The sequence below is a fragment of the Pleurodeles waltl genome, chromosome 6, assembly GCF_031143425.1.
Source record: "Pleurodeles waltl isolate 20211129_DDA chromosome 6, aPleWal1.hap1.20221129, whole genome shotgun sequence".
In the NCBI taxonomy this organism is placed as follows: Eukaryota; Metazoa; Chordata; class Amphibia; order Caudata; family Salamandridae; genus Pleurodeles; species Pleurodeles waltl.
Window position 1 is genome coordinate 120,563,742 of NC_090445.1, and position 15,058 is coordinate 120,578,799.

At 50.9% G+C, this 15,058-nt stretch overlaps 1 protein-coding gene across 1 annotated transcript in view; it reads left to right on the forward strand.

Moving 5' to 3' along the window:
* The first annotated feature begins 5,441 nt into the window (after positions 1-5,441).
* The window catches only part of TBKBP1 (TBK1 binding protein 1), a 279,179-nt gene continuing 269,562 nt past the window's right edge, over positions 5,442-15,058 (forward strand). Inside the window, exon 1 of the mRNA XM_069237503.1 lies at positions 5,442-5,654. The gene's annotated coding sequence lies outside the window, so the exon portion shown is untranslated. The remainder of the gene's footprint in view (positions 5,655-15,058) is intronic.

Sequence of the window (15,058 nt, forward strand, 5' to 3'; positions counted from 1 at the left end):
GTATATTTCTCTGCCAGTCAGCGCCCATCAAAAAAAGGGCACATAGCTTGCATTCGCCAAGGACGTGCGGACCCTGGTGGTCTACGGCAGGCAGAGCACCCACTGTTGGAAACGGTGGGAGGACCTGAGACGCTGGTCACGGAAGACAGCGGAGGCCCTGCTGGGGATGGCCTCCCAACGAGGAAAGGGTGCCTGTCGAACCCTGACCCCCCTGAAGGCCCGCATACTGGCGGTGGCTTATCAGGAGCTGGATGGGCGGTTGGGGGCATCGCAGCAGCCACAAGTGGGTGAGTAGGTGCCCCTATATACTACTTGCGCGTGGAGAGGTGGCATCGGGGTGGGGATGTGGGCCTGTGGGTGCCCCTAGGCCAGGCCGGACATTGCAGGGTAGGTCCCATTTTGGGCAGGGTCTGATGTACACCTCCTCCAACCAAGCTAGTAGGCATCTTCTACTGGGCAGGGGTCTGTGGGTCTCAGGTATGCTGCAATTGGCGTTAGGTGTCCCTGTCCATGGGCTGGTGACTAGCATTGTGACAGTTAGTGCATTGCCTAGTGCGTAGGGCTGTTCCCTGTGTGTGTGTGTGTTGTGTACGCCAACGGTGGTGGTGTTGCCGTCATTGACCAAGGGTATCCTTTGTCGCTCCCCCCCCTTTTTGTTTTGTCACCCTGTTCTTATGTGCATTAGCATCATCGGGCAGAGGCACCAGCGACGGGGAGAGCTGCATCCCACAGGGCCCAGGAGGCCGAATCCACTGATGGTGAGGGCACCAGTGGGGCGGAGGGTGAGTGGAGCACCACAGCGGAGACTGGAGGGGACAGTTCTGACAGTGATACCTCCTCCGATGGAAGCTCCCTGTTGGTGGCGGACACCTCTGTGCTGACCCCAAATACAGGTACAGCCGCCACCCCCCGTACCAGCACCGCCCTCCCAGCAGCCCCTCAGTGTGTTTCCCGTGCCTGCTCACCCAGGAGGGTGGGCATCTCCTTCTCCCCAGGCACCTCAGGCCCTGCCCCAGTTAGCCCTGCTGCCCTAAGTGAGGAGGCTATTGACCTCCTGCGATCCATCTCTGTTGGGAAGTCAACCATTGTGAATGCAATCCAGGGGCTGGCAGCCCATTTGCAACAAACTAATGCATTCCTGGAGGGCATTCACTCTGGCATGGCAGCCCAACAGAGATCAATCGAGGCTCTGGCCTCCTTCCTGATGGCAGCCATTGTCCCTGTTTCTAGCCTCCCCCCTCCAACTTCCTCTGCCCAATCCCATTCCCCTCAACCCCAACCTATCCCAAGCACACAGGCAGACCAGCATGCACCCAGGACAACACACAGGAGTGGTTCAGGCAAACACAAGCACCACACATCATCCCACAGGCACTCACACAAACACCATCCAGATGCAGACATACCAACATCCACTGCCTCCACTGTGTACCCCTCCTCCTCCTCGTCCCCCCTCCCAGTAGTGTCTACACACACACCTGCATGCACTACATCCTCATCCTCTACCACCATCACGCCTATCACTACACGCCCCTCACTGGCAGTCACCACCCCACATCCATGCACACGTCCCCTGTGTCCTCTCCCACTGTGTCTGTGCCCCTCCTCCCAAAGTACACAAACACAAGACACCCAACAGCCATCCTCCTCAGAACAGCATCCAGCCCATGCACCTGCACCCAAACACAGCAGGCAGACACCTCCTACAACCACTGCCTCTTCCTCCACTCCCAAACCTTCACCCTCTTCCCGCCCCAATGTCCCTAAGAAGCTTTTCCACTCCACCTGTCATCTCTTCCCTACCACTCCCCCCCCCCCCCCCCCCCCGTCCTTCTCGTTGGGCCAGGCTGGCCAGAACCCACGCGAGCACCTCAGCCACCCAGTCCACGGCCACAGTAGTGATGACAGCTATTGCAGGTGGGAGAGGATTCTGGGCATTAGGCAGCAACACTGGCAGGGTGCCTGCACCAAGTGCATCAAGGAAGGGCAAGGAGGCACCACCAGCTGCGACAGGGAAGGGCAAGGAGGCACCACCAGCAACATCTAGGAAGGGCAATGAGGCACCTCCAGCTGCAGGAGGGAAGGGCAAGGGACAATCCCCAGCTGCTGACAGGAAGGGGAAGGGGCCTGCACCAGCAGGCAGGAAGGGCAGGAGGCCTGGTGCTGGAACTCATTCGGAGCCCCCACCACCAACCATGGTGGTTCAGCCGTCCGAGGCTGCAGGGAAAGGGCTGGAGCCTCCCCCCACCACTTCCAGCACTGCCACCAGCACCGCCACTAGCACCACTGCCAGCATCAGCAGCCCCAGTGGACAGCCATCCGAGGCTGCAGGGGATGGGCTGGAGCCTCCCCCCAACACTGCCAGCACTGCCCTCAGCACCACTGCCAGCAGCAGCAGCCCCAGTGGGCAGCCGTCCGAGGCTCCAGGGGATGGGCTAGAGCCTCCCCACACCTCTGCCTGCACTGCCACCAGCATCACTGCCAACACTGCCACTAGCACCACTGCCAGAAGCAGCAGCCCCAGTGGGCAGCCGTCCGAGGCTGCAGGGGATGGGCTGGAGCCTTCCCCTCCACTGCCAGCACTGCCACCAGCACCACTGCCAACACCGCCACCAGCACCACTGCCAGAAGCAGCAGCCCCAGTGGGCAGTCAGGGGATGGGCTGGAGCCCTCCCCACCACTGCCAGCAGTGCCACCAGCACCACTGCCAGCAGCAGCCCCAGTGGGCAGCTGTCTGAGGCTGCAGGGGATGGGCTGGAGCCTCCTCCCACCAGTGGAATCCCCGACACCAGCACCGCCACCAGCACCACTGCCAGCAGCAGCAGCCCTAGTGGGCAGCCGTCCGAGGCTGCAGGGGATGGGCTGGAGCCTTCCCCCACCATTGCCAGCCCCGACCCCAGCAAAGCTACTGCCACCACTGAGCAGCCGTCACCGCCGGCGGACTGTGTGTAGTCCTGCCTCCATGGGCTGTTGTGCGTCCTGGCCCCTGCAATGCATGTGGGTCTGACACCCAGGTGAGAGACTGTGACCTTGCACTCCCCAAGATCTGCATCACAGGGCACAATGCCCCCTCCAGAACCAGTGGAGAAGCCATCCACTCACCCCATCCTTCCCAGGATGAAGCACACTGGGCACAAGGCCCCCTCCAGAACCAGTGGAAGAAGACATTCACTCACCCCAGTCTTCCCAGGATGAAGTACACTGGGCACAATGCCCCCTCCGGGACCAGTGGAAGTAGCCATCCACTCACCCCATCCTTCCCAGGATGAAGCACACTGGGCACTAGGCCCCCTATAGAACCAGTGGAAGAAGCCATCCACTCCCCCATCCTTCCCAGGATGAATCACACTGGGCACTATGCTCCCTCCAGGAACTATGCCCCCTCCAGGACCAGTGGAGAAGCCATCCACTCACCCAATCCTTCCCAGGATGAAGCACACTGGGCACTATGCCCCTTCTAGAACCAGTGGAAAAAGCCATCCACTCACCCCATCCTTCCCAGGATGAAGCACACTGGGCACAAGGCCCCCTCCAGGACCAGTGGAAGAAGCCATCCACTCACCCCATCCTTCCCAGGATAAAGCACACTGGGCACAAGGCCCCCTCCAGAACCAATGGAGAAGCCATCCACTAGAGAGACTGTGGCCTTGCACTCCCCAGGGCCACGCAGTGGGCAAACCACCCACTAGAGAGACTGTGGCCTTGCACTCCCCAGGACTAAGCAGTGGGCAAACCACTGACTAGTGAGACTGTGACCTTGCACTCCCCAGGACCAAGCAGTGGGCAAACCACCCACTTCTGAGACTGTGGCCTTGCACTCCCCAGGACCAAGCAGTGGGCAAACCACCCACTTGAGAGACTGTGGCCTTGTACTCCCCAGGACCAAGCACAGGGCATGTTGCCCCCTCCAGAACATGTGGGCAAACCACCCACTTGAGAGACTGTGGCCTTGCACTCCCCAGGACATCGCACAGGGTATGTAGCCCCCTCCAGGACAAGTGATGTTGTACCATCTTCCGGCTGAGTTGTCCCCCATTCCCCGTCCCCCTGAGGTGCTTGTGTATTTTCGACCTGATGCCCCTGCAGTGTTCTCTCCGTGTTGTTGCAGGAGTGAGGTGGGGCCTCGGCCTATGTGATGTGGCCCACGGACATTGAGGACTGGGCAGTGTCCCTCCATTTGTAAATATTTATATACGTTTGTATTTTTATGCACTTATTCATGTTATTTTATCGTATTACACTCACTTTCGTCCAATCATTTTGTCCTTGCATTATTCCTGAGGGGTACGGGGTGGATATGTAATGTTAGTGCATCTGATTGTGTGTAACGTGTTGGGGGTGGGGGTGTTGCTTGTTGCATGTGTATGTCACTCTCTTCCCCCTCCTCCCCCTCCCCCCCCCCCCCATTGTGTGCTAGGCGGCAGTATTCACTGTGGTCATCTTCACTGGTGTTGCTGGTCATAATGCAGGAAAAGGTAGACTAGCATGGGGAATATGTGCAGCTCGGGCTCCATGGCGTCGTGGTTGTTTCCTGAGTCTCCAGAGGTGAGTCCTTTGACTTCTGTATTCTGTTTCCGCTGTGCTTTTGATGTCGATGGTACCGCCCCGGAAAAGGTGGCGGTTAGGCCTGTCGTAATAGTGTGGGCAGTACATTGTCTTCCGCCTGGCTGTTGGAGGTTACCGCCATGGTGCTTGTTGATACCGCCGTGGCGGTCGGTGTGTTAAAGTGGCTGTCTGAGCGGTTTCCGCCGTGGTCATAATTCCATTTTTGTTACTGCCGGCCTTTTGGCGGTATTACCGCTGCTTTATCTCCCACCGCCAAGGTTGTAATGAGGGCCTTAGTCTGTGTACATTGAACAGGCTGTGTGTTGCTCTCCCGGGCTGTGTGAAGAGAACAAGTTGTGCCCACTGCGTATCCAGTTTGTGTGCACTGAGTAGGCTGTGTGCTGCTCTCCTGTGCTGTGTGAAGTGAACACGCTGTGATCACGGCTCAGCTAGGTTGTGTGCACTGAGCAGGCTGCATGTACAGTTTTCTCTAGCTATGTGAAGTGAACACGCTGTGCCCATAGCTCACCCAGTTTGTGTGCACTGAGCAGGCTGTGTGCTGCTCTCCTGTGCTGTGTAAAGTGAACACAGTGTGCCCATAGCTCACCCAGTTTGTGTGCACTGAACAGGCTGTGTGCTGCTTTCACGGGCTGTGTCAAGTGAACACGCAGTGCTCACGGAACATCCAGTTTGTGTGCACTGAACAGGCTTTGTGCTGCTGTCCCGGGCTGTGCGAAGTGAACAGGCTGTGCTCACGGCTCACCCCGTTTGTGTGCGCTGCACAGGCTGTGTGCTGCTGCCCCGGGCTGCATGAAATGAACACGCTGTGCCCACTCCTCGCCTAGTTTGTGTGCACTGAGCGGCTGCACGTACAGTTTTCCCTGGCTGTGTGCAGTGAGGGGGTTCTGGGGCACGTGGTGCCGCTGTGTAGCTCTGGCTCTCAGGAGCAGCTCTTGTGTTGTCAGCAGCAGGAGGAGGAAGAGGAGGAGGAGGAGGAAGAGGAGCCGGTCCAGGCCGGGCATTGATAGGACACCCACCGCCGAGCTGCTGCAGCCGGCGGAGGACAGGATGGCCGGGCCCCGGCAGCTGCTGATTCTGGGTGACCACTGGTGAGTACCCGCCTCCCCCCCCCCCAACCCACCCACCCAAGGGCAGTGCAATGGCAACCACCCCCACCCACTCGTGGCTCTAGCCCCCTTCGGGACCACGAAGCAGCCCCGAGCCACAGGAGGGTGGGGGGCCCGAGGCTAGGGTGACGGCATCGGGGGCATTTCTGTCAGGAAACTGGGGACGTTCGGGGAAGGCCTCGGGCATCTTCCTGGAAGAGCGGGGTGGATGCCCGTGTCGGTGCTGGCCACCCCCCTAAACCAGACATGCACCATTTCTGACATTCCTCCTTTGCCCTCTGCCATTATATCTTCCCTCTACCCAGCCAGTCCTCCCCTGCCCACCATATGTTTGCTCGTTCTACCTTCTCATATGTTCTACCCCCACCCCTCCACCTCTCGTCCCGCGGATGACGCTCAGGTAATGGTGGGCTACCAACATCTCGCCTGGGTTTGGTTGACTTTAATTGACTCACTGGTGTCTGGGGTAGACTTGATTGCATTGGGGGCTGTGATTCGGGTGGATGTATGTCTTTGGGGGCGGAGGTGGACTGGGTAGAGGAGGTTTGGTGGGCAGTGATGGATTGGGCTGAGCTCGTTCAACAATGGCTGGGGGAGATTGTTTAGAACTGTCTCTTCGAGGAGGTGGTGGGTTTAATTAGATGTATTTGTTTGTGGGCTGATTTGTCCGGTAGAGCTGGCTCTCTGGTGGTGGATGTGTTGGGTACTGCTGTCTCTCTGGTGACTGATGTGCTAGATAATGTTGCCTCTGTGGTGGCGGATGTGAGTAGAATTAATCTCTGGTTGCTGATGGGTTTGTCGTTTGGGACAAAGTTATCTCTTTAATGGTTGGTTTGGTGGACAGAGTTGCTGCTTGGTGTTGACTGGTGTGTTGGGTAGTGCATAGCCTTTAGAGGCTGGTGCGTTGGGTAGTGGGAACTGCTAGGGGCTTATGTATGTTTGAGGAATTTGTAGCTTGCATAGAACTGTCTACTTGGGGGCTGGTATACCGGGTAGTATGTAGTATTTGAGGATTGTCGGTTTGAACAGAGCTGTCTCATTGCGGAGTTGTTTCAGTGCTGATGTCGTGTATAGTGTGTGCTCTTTGTGGTCGGTGGATTGAGTAGAGCTGGTTGAGTTGTGTTTGGTGTGTTGGATACTGTGTCAACTCTTTGTTGTTTGTCTGACGGGAAAGCTTGCTCACTTGTGGCTGCAGTTTTTGATGGTGTGTGCGACTACCTGTTGGATAGTTTAGACTCTTTTCTGTTATATGTTAAATGGGGTGTACCTTTTTTGGGGGGCTGGTGAATTGGGTTGAGCTGTCGGACTAGCAGTTGATGTCTTGTATAGAGTGTACTCTTTCAACATCTTTGATAGTGTGTTGGATGGGGTGTTTTTGAGGCTTATGTATTGTATTTTGTGCACTCTTCAAGGACTGGTGGGTTGGATACAGCTGACACACTGGCTGCTGGTAAGTTGTATTGCATGTACTTTTATGTTGGACAGCATGTATTCTGGTGATATATGTGTTGTTTGGTGAAAACACTGGGAGCTGGTGGATTGGGTGGCTCTGGCACAATGGTGGCTGGTGTGTTGGATAGTGTTTATTCTTGGGGTTTGTTTCCTGGAAAGTGTATAGTGTGGGTTGGGTAGTGTGTACCCTTTGTGGGTTGGTGAATTGGGTAGAGCTGGTTCACATGGCAACTGGTGTACCTTTTGGGGACCTCTGTGTTGTATGGTATGTACTGTCTGGGGCTTCGTGGAGTGGGTAGAGCTTGTGCACTAATGGCTGATGTGTTGGATAGTATTTAAACGTTTGGTAATTGTGTTTTGTAAGGTATGCAATTTTTGTTGGGTTGGTCGATTGGTTAAAGCTGTTGCATTGGTGACTGTTGTGTATATAGTGTGTATTATTTGGGAGCCCGTGTGTTGTGTGGTGTGTACTCTTTCGGGGTTGGTGATTTTTGGGTAGCAGCGCCTTCTCACTGGTGTGCACTATTTGAGGATTGTGGATTAGGTAGAGCTTTTCCTGGGTTGGTTGATTCGGTAGTGCTGGCTCGCTGGTGCGTTGGATAGAGCCTACTGCTCGGGGGTTGTCGGGTTGGATAACGCCAGCCACTTTGGCGCGAATATATTTGTTTATTTATTTACAAAATTCCTATTGTGCACACTGCGATCTCGATGGAGCCTAGGCGCGAATGGAGCAGGTGCAAACACACAATAATGAATCATGAAACCCCTTAATTGAACAGATGGGGCTACAGGGCTTTTCTGAAGGCGAGCAGAGAAGGGAGGGCTCTGATCTTCAAGAAAACCGGTTCCGGGGCTTTGGCGCCGACACCAAGCAGCATCGCTCATTACCACTCGCCCATGCGGAGTGGGCGAACGATGGAAGGTGAAGGCTGATCTGTACTGTCGCCCATGTGGAGTGGGAGATGGGTTTAAGGGGAAGGTTGATGGGCCTTAGACATCTTTGTGCTGATACAGAGTGAGCGGAGGCCAGTTTGCAGGAGAGACATTTATAAGGGAGGCAGGGCATTTTACATCAGGTTCTATCAGAGGCTGATACCAAATGTAGCATCCCCGGAAAGGACAACAATTCGGTCTCTTTTTCAGGTCTACTGAATGTTGGACCCTCTAGGGTGATTGAGCCTGTGAAAAGGTATGGTGGGGCATGGGGCATTTGGGTGATCAAGTTTGGAAGATATATATTAACCCACTATTGCCTGGTGCAACATATTCGGGGGCTGAGAGGGTCTATGTGAAAGAGAGATTTGTCCTAAATTTCCAGAACAAGAAGAATCCATATTTTGTAATTGCACACATGTTTAAGTTCATAATCATTGTACATTCGTCGGAAATTCCATGATTCTTATCCGTTTTGATACGTTCGGGATGGAGACCAAAGAAGTTTGGTGGCAAACATAATGGTGAGAGATGGGTAAGAGAGCTACTAATATTATTTCAGCTTTAAGCTCCTAAATCTATGCAGTCATTCCAATTGACTCTGATAAGCCGATCTATAAACAAGGAACTCCATAAAGGGCGATATCATCCTTTCTTCATCAACTGACCATTCCGCGCAAGGTAAAAAACTGTTGTGGGGGTCATTCCGACCCCGGCGGTCAAGGACCCCCGGGGCCGGGGATGCAGGAGCACCGCCAACAGGCTGGCGGTGCCCCGCAGGGCATTCTGACCGCGGCGGTTTGGCCGCGGTCAGACAAGGAAAACCGGCGGTCTCCCGCCGGTTTCCGCTGCCCTGGGAATCCCCCATGGCGGCGCAGCTTGCTGCGCCGCCATGGGGGATTCCGACCCCCTCACCGCCATCCTGTTCCTGGCGGCTCCGACCGCCAGGAACAGGATGGCGGTGAGGGGTGTCGTGGGGCCCCTGCAGTGCCCATGCCAATGGCATGGGCACTGCAGGGGCCCCCGTAAGAGGGCCCCACTTATATGCGACGGGTGCCACTGCACCCGTCGCACATACCCACTCCGCCGGCTCCATTCGGAGCCGGCTTCCTCGTGGGGAGGGGTTTCCCGCTGGGCTGGCGGGCGGCCTTCTGGCAGTCGCCCGCCAGCCCAGCGGGAAAGCCAGAATGGCCTCCGCGGTCTTTCGACCGCGGAGTGGCCATTTGGCGGCTCCCTCCAGGCGGGCGGCTCCCGCCGCCCGCGGGGGTCAGAATGACCCCCTGTATCAGGAGGGTACCCTTCACTCAGTCATGATGACATGCTTCACCATATCCCCCTAGCCCTTTAACCAGCAACCAGACTGGCTCTCTATTGGTTCACCTGGAGCTCTTATTTTTGGAAAACGTTTCTCTAATGTTTGCGAAAGGGTTTTTGGAAGTTACGATTATATTAGGACAAGGCTTTCTGTGAGCTGTATTCAAATTATGCCAGGCCTATATATTGTTGATAGGAAAACAATATTTGGAGTGTGTGGACATCATCTATGATGTCTCCCTCCCTCTTCTAAATAGTTGACATATTTCAGCCTCTTTCCAACACCTAACGTGACTGCTAGGCTTTCATTAGTACCCTAGACTTTGCTCTCTTTTATTCACTTCTACAACAAAGTGTAAGTCTAAGGAAAAAAAGAAAAAAAGAAAAGATGATACTTATACCATCTGTTTGATTCATTACTGTAGAGAAAACTGTAGGTTCAGTTTACTCTTCATTTCTTTCTCCGTATTGGACTTTATTTTGGATAGCATTAATAGGTCCAGGGGCAGCTTTCTCATGATTAGATGTGGATCCCCTTATTTGTTTTTTAGCAGGAAAAATATTTATAGTAACTGCTGAATAATTAACTTGGGAAGGAAGGCCAATGTATCAATAACATTAGTAGATTTTAAAGTCAGGCAGCTGTAGATTAATTAGAAGAGGATGGCCAACATGAAGGATTCATATATTCGAGAATATTCAGAATCGAACAGCGAGATGACTCTCACTTTTCTAAACTTAGGCCTTGCCTGTGGCTTACCCATTCCCACCAGTATCCGTATATGGTAGGAAGGGAGAGGGCGGGTGTTTTTTTGTTATATGCAAAGTTCTGGGAAAATCCTTTCCGGGTGATTTAACATCATTTCCGGTTGCGTCTATTTCAACTACACTGGCAAAACCCAGCCGTCGTCCTAAAATGTGGGACATTAATTGAATCGCTTCAGAGACTCCAAATACTTCTAGAAACAGCATCACAACTCTAAGAATTACGATACATTAGTACCACAACCAGATATATTGGTGTGTATTTCAACACTATTTTATATTCCAAATTAGCTGAGGATAAGCTAGCCGAATCGATCATCATACTAGAAAGAAATATATAATCAAAGACACTATCATGACACTTGTAAAAAAAATTCTGAATAAAGTCAAGTGTCAGAACCACGAGGGACTTTTGAGGACCTCACGTTCTCAAGCGGTTATCTTGTGGCTGTGACGTCACTGTTATTAAAATGTTTCAGTTTGCTAATCTTGTAGTTCCAAAATGAGAATCAAAGATAACTTGGGTCAGGTTGGTTAATTATGCCATATTTATCTTCATTTTCAGTATTAGTTTAAAAATCGTACATGCAGGATTGTTTTTGTGCAGTAAGGGATGCCTCCCTGCACAAAAACAATCCTTAGAGACATTTTCTTCTATGTGTGCTGCAGAATGAAGTACATGTGGAAAGAGGAAATAACGAGGAGAAATACAAATATTTCTTCTCATTACGCCTCACATGGGAAGGCGTATCATTTAGATGCATTCCTAGGTTTACTAGCTTTAGTAAATATAGGTATGTGCCAAAGTATCATAGGTGGATGCATGGAAACACCCATGTGTCGCCCATGGTACACCTCCCAGCTTGAAATGTAACCTAACCCAGTACAAGAAGCTGCGTTGCATTACATTTTTTTTTTACAAAGCCATGCAATGTGGCACCAATTGTCCCTTGCATGGCTTTGTAGATATTACCAAAGCCTTTGCGTTGTTCTTGCGTCACCCTGAGTGACTCAAGGAAAACGCAAAGGCTTGATAAATCTGGCCCAAGTGGTGGTGTTCACACGATCCACCTAAATGTACAGCAAAGATGGATGGCCAAATAAAGACCTCTAAATATTTGTCTGGGGTAATGTGGAGCCACTCTTTTGCCTTCAAGTATTCATCTGCACTCTATACAGAGCAAATCCGTCTCATCATTAATTTTAAGACCTTCTCATTGGTACCCAACCAATATATCAATTTTTGTTACTTGCTTCTTTGAACTGTCCAGTCCCTGACAGACCTTTTGTTGTGTGAGAACACAACTTAAATATTGCGCAACTTGATTTTTAACAGGCCCCTCCTTATTGTTGATTTGTGCTCCAGGTAGTACTTAATTTGAGCTGGTGGTTTCTGCTTCGGGCACCGTCACTTATTTTTGAGGTCCAACACTTACTTTTCTGCATCAGGCTTTCCTTGCGAGCAAAAGACACAGATGGGAAAAGTGGAGGGAGAGAAAAACAAAAAAGCATCACAAAGGGAGAAAGCAGAAAGCTGCAAGAGTGAGCTGAAGGGCAGGGAGTGGCTATAAATAGATTAAAGAGGCCCGAGATGGCTCGCACATTTAGATGCGCATGTTTCAAAAGAAAGTTTTGGGCACCGGCACGTTTTTATTTACAAATTAAGCATTGACTCCAGGATTATAATCCTTATTTCCCTTATAATGCCATCATACCCAAGTCCTCAAATGCATTGTTTTAAGAAAACAACCTCGACACTGTTGCACTTTGAAAAGGTTATTTGCTCTCATGATGTTTTCATACCGAAATCTATTGTTCTTGACCTGTTTACAAACGCTGAATTCACCACATGGATGGTATCTATCCTTTTATGAGGGGGAAGTCCCCACATGGTTTATGTTCACTTTTGCTACTTGTTCGAGGTCTTGGGTGTACCACTCTATCTCTTGTGCTCATGCCTCCTTTGTACACGAGGAGAGTTTTTTTCAAACCCTCATTCACACATGTTAAAATCCTCCAATAATTCAAGATTTACTTCGAGTCTGTTAGTGTGGAAAAAGCAGTCGCACACAATCCTGTGAGATGCTTGAGTGCAGGCAGTGCCGTTGGAGAGTGATGCATTACCACTGTGTGATTCTGTGTTTTCCAGAAACTATCACCTTACAGCTAATAGGGAAGAAAGAGGACAAAAGCTGTCGAAACAAAGTAATGATAACGTTTTTGCTTCGATACCCGTGGTGTTGTCTGGTTGTGTGTGCACGTGTAGTCGTGCCAAGCTTTGAAGTTATATGTTTACAGAAGTGTTGTACCTGACAGAAGGAGACTTACATTTTTGTGAATAGTCAGAGAAGTTTGTAAGTGGGGAAGTCAACTTTCAAACTGGTGAATCTCTTGTTGGGTTTGAGTTGGTGACAATTTTTTTGCACGAGTTTGTCCCACAGTAAACCAGCTTAGGTTTGTTCTGCAGTATATGGTGATACCAGCTGTTTAAGCCAAAGCTTGAATTGGATATGACTGTCTCTCTGAGATGTTATGGAATGGCTGATCTTTGGAAAGGGGAGATGTGGGGGTTTTAGAGTTGTCTCTTCGTGAACTGGCGTTTTCGATAGTATTGGCTCATTTAGTCTTGCTAGACATGGCCCTATGAGTTTATGAATTGATTGGAGGTGGATCTTTTGGGAGGCTGGCATGATGCATAAAGTTGACTTTTTGCGGTGGTATATTTTCGAGACAGCATTCTTGTGGGGGGAGGTTGGAGTTTGCACACATCTGCCTCTTTGGGGGTAATACATTAGATAGGGCTAACCCTGTGGGGGCTCGTGTGTTCAATAGAGCTATTTCATCGGGGGGCAGGGGACAGGATAGTGGTAGTTCTTTAAACAGATGATGTTCTTACATAGCCCTCTAATGTTCATAGTTTTGATAGAGCAGCTTCTTTGAATCACTTGTGTGCTGCATCTGGCCTCTTTGGAGGATTATAAACTGAAGGGTGGCTCTTTCCCATGTTAGGGATTGTAGGGAGTTGGCTCTTTGAGGGTTTATGGATTGAAAAGAGCTGGCTGTCTGATTGGGAATGGATTTGGAAAAAGTGCCAAATTAGGGCTTATCGATGCGATATACCAGGCTGTTTGTGAACTAGTGTGTTGGCTAGCTTTGGGCTTTTAGATGGTTATAGAATGGTTAGAATTGGCTGTTTGAGCCTGTGGTTGTTGGATAAACTTCTCTTTTTGGGGTAGTGGATTTGACAGAGTTGGCCATTTAGGTGGCAATAGCTGGTTAGAGCTGGCTCCATGCGTTTGGGGAAGTTTGGCATATTGCATAAAGAATCCTGTTTGGGGTAGTGTGTTGGATAGCTGGTTTTTTTGGGGGGGCTTGGGGGCGGATAAGACAGATTGCATCTTTGAAACGAGTATGTTATAGCTATCTCTTTGGGGACAGGCATAGAACAAAGCTAGCTGTTTGAAGCTATGGGGTGCCTTGACAGAGCTCGCTTTTCAGGGGTTTTGGTGGGAGAGAGCTGTTTCTTTGTCTGGCTTTTTTTTTAGAGCTGGCTCTTTGAAGGGTGATTGATTGAATAGAGTTGGCACGTTGTGGGGATTTTCTTTTGGAAAGAACTGCCCATATAGGGAATTGTAGATCGTGAAGAGTGCAAGCTGGACTGGCTTGTTAGAAAGAGCCGGCTCACTGGGCGTTGAAGAAAGCTAGCCCTTTTAGGGGTTTAAAAGTGTTGGCTATTGGTAGGCTGGTGTGTTGTTAGAGATGGTCGTTGGGAGGTATTGACTAAACAGAGGTGGCTCTTTTGGGCTGGCTTGATAGATTCAGCTTTTTGGTGGGAGGCATGAATTGGATAGAGATGGAGCTATATATTGGGTAGAACAGACTGTTTTATGGCCACCATGTTGGATAGAGCTGATTCTGTTAATGAATTGCATATTGAACAAAGCTGGCTGTATGGGGGTTCTAATTTGGTTGAATAATTCTGTCTTTTGACAGTTGCTGTGTTAGAACGACTGGCTGTTTGAAGAGGAGTATATTGATAGCTCTGGTGTTTTGGGGTGCTGGATTGGATGGAGCTGACTATCTATCGGGCTTATGTATTGGATAGAGAAGCCTATCTGGGTGCTGGCATGTTTTGATGGAGAGGACCGTGCTGGTGTGTTGGATAGAGCTGACTCTTTGGGTACTGGCATGTTTTGTAGGACTTGAGCTTTGGGTGCTGCTGTTGGACGAAGCTGGCTCTTTGGCTGTCGGTAAATTGGATATAGCTGGTTCTTTGGGAGGTGGTGTGTTGGATGGAGCAAGCTCCTTGGTACATTACATACTTAATAGAACTGGCTATTTAGTGGTTATGGATTGAATGGAGCTGGCTATTTGGCAGTTGATAAATCCGACTATTCGGGAGAATGAGATTGGGGAAGCTGGATCTTAGGCGGCAGTTATGTTGCAATATGTGGCTCTTTTAGAGATCATATATTGGATAGGGCTGGTTCTTCGGAACGTTGGATTGGAACGGGCTGGTTCTTTGGAACTTTAGATGTTGGAAATATCTGGTTCTTTGGGTGCTTGTGTGTTGGATAAAGCTGGTTCCTTAAGGTGTTGGTGTGTTGGATAGAGCTGGTTCTTTTGGTGCTGGTGTGTTGGATAGAGCTGGTTCCTTGAGATGTTAAAGTGTTGGATAGAGCTGGTTCTTTGGATGCTGGTGTGTTGGAAGTGTTGGTGTGTTGGATAGAGCTGGTTCTTTGAAGTGTTATTGTGTTGGATATAGCTGGTTCTTTTGGGTGCTGGTGTGTTAGATAGAGCTGGTTCCTTGATGTGTTGGACAGAACCGGTTCTTTGGGTGCTGGTGTGATGGAGGTGTTGTTATGTTGGATAGAGCTGGTTCTTTGAGGTGTTGGACAGAGGTGTTTCTTTGAGGTGCTAGT